The sequence below is a fragment of the Chiloscyllium plagiosum genome, chromosome 1, assembly GCF_004010195.1.
Source record: "Chiloscyllium plagiosum isolate BGI_BamShark_2017 chromosome 1, ASM401019v2, whole genome shotgun sequence".
Classification (NCBI taxonomy): domain Eukaryota; kingdom Metazoa; phylum Chordata; class Chondrichthyes; order Orectolobiformes; family Hemiscylliidae; genus Chiloscyllium; species Chiloscyllium plagiosum.
Window position 1 is genome coordinate 58,376,635 of NC_057710.1, and position 3,649 is coordinate 58,380,283.

The following is a 3,649-nucleotide window of genomic DNA, read 5'->3' on the forward strand; positions in this document are numbered from 1 at the left end:
CATTATCTTCTCCAAGGTACTTAGGGATGGGAAGCAAACACTCTCCTTGCTGGAAATGCCCACATTCCAGTGTTAATGATTTATCTTCAGTCTTGTGACTGATGTCACTTTTTTGTCTTGAAGGAGGTGCATTCAAGAAACTGACCACTTGAGTTTCATCCTGTCCCATGCAAAATATGCTTTCTTTCCAGAAGTTTTAGAGTTAGTCAAATAGTCCTTCAATTAATCAGATTACCTAATTGGTGCATAACAATTATTTTAACATCTCAAATGTTAATCTTTATTCACCATAGAAGAATGGGAACCTGATTTTGTGATCGAAAACCCGCAAGTTATTCCTGTGGAAGAAAGTTCTGGCCTGGTAACTCTCACCATTGAAGATCTGCAACAAAACCATAAAACAAATCAAGTAAGAGAATGTCTATTAATTCCCACAAATACATACTTTTATTCAAATATATTTAAGCGGAGCATTTTTCTTGGTGGGAAGAGAGAAATTTTGTGCCTTCTTAAAATATGAAGTGCCTGGTTTTGTTTCTCCAGCCATCAGAGCTTGCCAATGAGGTGGTCAAGCCCTTCTGCAAAGAAATGAAGGCTGCATCATGTGACTCGACTTGTTGAAATATGCTCGGTTTCCTGTATTTAAATTTAGTTTGCTCCGCTCGTAGGAGAAATTCTACTTCAAGTGTGTCTTCATCTCCACCATCAGGCGGATGGTGGAAAAGTATCCATTATATAGCATTTTTATTACTGCAGCAAAGTAGATCATCAATATATAATGGTCACAGGCATCCTTCACCTGCTGTTGTGAACATACACTACAGAGAGGCTGGTTGCAGGCAATGCAACCGGATGGAAGTCCTCCATTACTATGACAATGTCGCAGAGCTAGTAATCCAGAACTAGGGACTCATTTTTATAACAGGGACTAATTCTTAAAACAGTGGAGACCAGAGAATGGAAATAAAAAGCAGAAAGTGCTGTAGAAACTGCATCTGTGGTTAAAGTTGAGTCCAATGTGACTCATAAGACCATCTGAGTTTCTCCAGCACTTTCTGTTTTTTTTATTATTAATGTTTGCCATGGGTTTGAATCTCAGCATGGCAGATGATGAAAATTGAATTTAAGAAAGAAATCTGGAATTCAAAAGTAGTCTAATGGCAACTATATAACAATTGCCAATTGTCATAAGAACCCATCTAGTTCTCTAATATTTTTTAGAGAAGAAAGTCTGTCATGCTTTCCTGGTCTGGCCTACATACTCCAGACCCACAACAATGTAGTTGAGATGTAACTGCCGTCTGAGTAATTAGGGATGAGAAACCAACCCCTAATCCTGCTGAACGAATTTAAAAAGAAATTCAAATGCAATATTAATGGAAGCCTATGGACATGTCTCTTGATCAGCTCTGCAGGCAGGTCGTGGTTTGTGGGTGTTCCTGGTTCATGGAAATACAACTAAACAAATCCCATAAGGACCAGAAAATTTAGGACAGAAGTAGGCCAGTTGGCCCATCAAATCTGCTACACCATGTAATCAGATCACAATTGATCTAGAACATAGAACATTACAGCGCAGTACAGGCCCTTCGGCCCTCGATGTTGCGCCAACCTGTCATACCAATCTGAAGCCCATCTAACCTACACTATTCCATGTACGTCCATATGCCTGTCCAATGACGACTTAAATGCACTTAACATCGGCGAATCTACTACCGTTGCAGGCAAAGCATTCCATACCCTTACTACTCTGAGTAAAGAAACTACCTCTGATATCTGTCCTATATCTATCACCCCTCAATTTAAAGCTTTGTCCTCTCGTGCTCACCGTCACCGTACTTGGAAAAAGGCTCTCCCTGTCCACCCTATCTAAACCTCTGATCATCTTCTATGTCTCTATTAAGTCACCTCTCAACCTTCTCTCTAACGAAAACAGCCTCAAGTCCCTCAGCCTTTCCTCGTAAGACCTTCCCTCCATACCAGCCAACATCCTAGTAAATCTCCTCTGCATCCTTTCCAAAGCTTCCACATCCTTCCCATAATGTGGTGACCAGAACTGTACACAATACTCCGTGTGGCCGCACTAGAGTTTTATACTGCTGCAGCATGACCTCATGGTTCTGGAACTCGATCCCTCTATTAATAAAAACTAAAACACTGTATGCCTTCTTAACAACCTTGTCAACCTGGGTGGCAACTTTCAAGGGTCTGTGTACATGGACACAGAGATCTCTCTGCTCATCTACACTCTCTGCTCATCTACACTACCAAGAACCTTACCATTAGCCCAGTACTTTGCATTCCAGTTACTCCAACCAAAGTGAATCACTTCACACTTGCCCGCATTAAACTCTATTTGCCACCTCTCAGCCCAGCTCTGCAGCTTATCTATGTCTCTCTGTAACCTACAACATCCTTCATCGCTATCCACAACTCCGCCGACCTTAGTGTCGTCTGCAAATTTACTAACCCACCCCTCTACACCCTCATCCAGGTCGTTTATAAAAATGACGAACAGCAGTGGACCCAACACCAACCCTTGAGGTACACCACTAGTAACTGGACTCCAGGACAAACATTTCCCATCAACCACCACCCTCTGTCTTCTTTCAGCAAGCCAATTACTGATCCAAACTGCTATATCTCCCACAATCCCATTCCTCCGCATTTTGTACAATAGCTTACTGTGGGGAACCTTATCGAACGCCTTGCTGAAATCCATATACACCACATCAACCGGTTTACTCTCATCTAACTGTTTGGTCACCTTCTCAAAGAACTCTAAGGTTTGTGAAGCACAATCTACCCTTCACAAAACCGTGCTGACTATTCCTAACCAAATTATTCTTTTCTAGATGATTAGAAATCCTATCCCTTATAACCTTTTCCAACACTTTATCAACAACTGAAGTAAGGCCCACTGGTCTATAATTACCAGAGTTGTCTCTACTCTCCTTGAACAGGGGACCCACATTTGCTATCCTCCAGTCTTCTGGCACTATTCCTATAACAATGACTATTTAAAGATCAATGCCAAAGGCTCGGCAATCTCCTCCCTGGCCTCCCAGAGGATCCTAGGATAAATCCCATCCAGCCCAGGGGACTTATCTATTTTCACACTCTGCAGGATTTCTAATACCTCTTCCTTGTGAACCTCAATCACACCTAGTCTGGTAGTCTGTATCTTAGTATTCTCCTCAACAACTGTCGTTTTCTAGAGTGAATACTGTCAAAAAATATTCATTTGGTGCTTCCCCTATCTCCTCTGACTCCACACACAACTTCCCACAACTATCCTTGATTAGCCCTAATTTTACTCTTTTCATTCTTTTATTTCTTAAATACCTATAGAAAGCCTTAGGGTTTACCCTGATCCTATCCACCAACAACTTCTCATATCTCCTCCTGGCTATTCTGAGCTCTCTCTTTAGGTCTTTCATGGCTACCCTGTAACCCTCAAGCGCCCTAACTGAGTCTTCACATCTCCTCCTAACATAAGCCTTCTTCCACTTGACCAGAGATTCCACTTCCTTCGTAAACCACGGCTCCCGCGCAGTTTCCTCCCTGTCTGACAGGTACATACTTATCTAGGACACACAGGAGCTTTTCCTTGAATAAGCTCCACATTTCTAATGTGCCCATCTCCTGC

At 42.0% G+C, this 3,649-nt stretch overlaps 1 protein-coding gene across 1 annotated transcript in view; it reads left to right on the forward strand.

Moving 5' to 3' along the window:
• The first annotated feature begins 271 nt into the window (after window positions 1–271).
• LOC122548571 (cyclic AMP-responsive element-binding protein 3-like protein 3) overlaps window positions 272–3,649 on the forward strand; it is a 19,317-nt gene continuing 15,939 nt past the window's right edge. The window contains exon 1 of the mRNA XM_043687409.1: window positions 272–409. The gene's annotated coding sequence lies outside the window, so the exon portion shown is untranslated. The remainder of the gene's footprint in view (window positions 410–3,649) is intronic.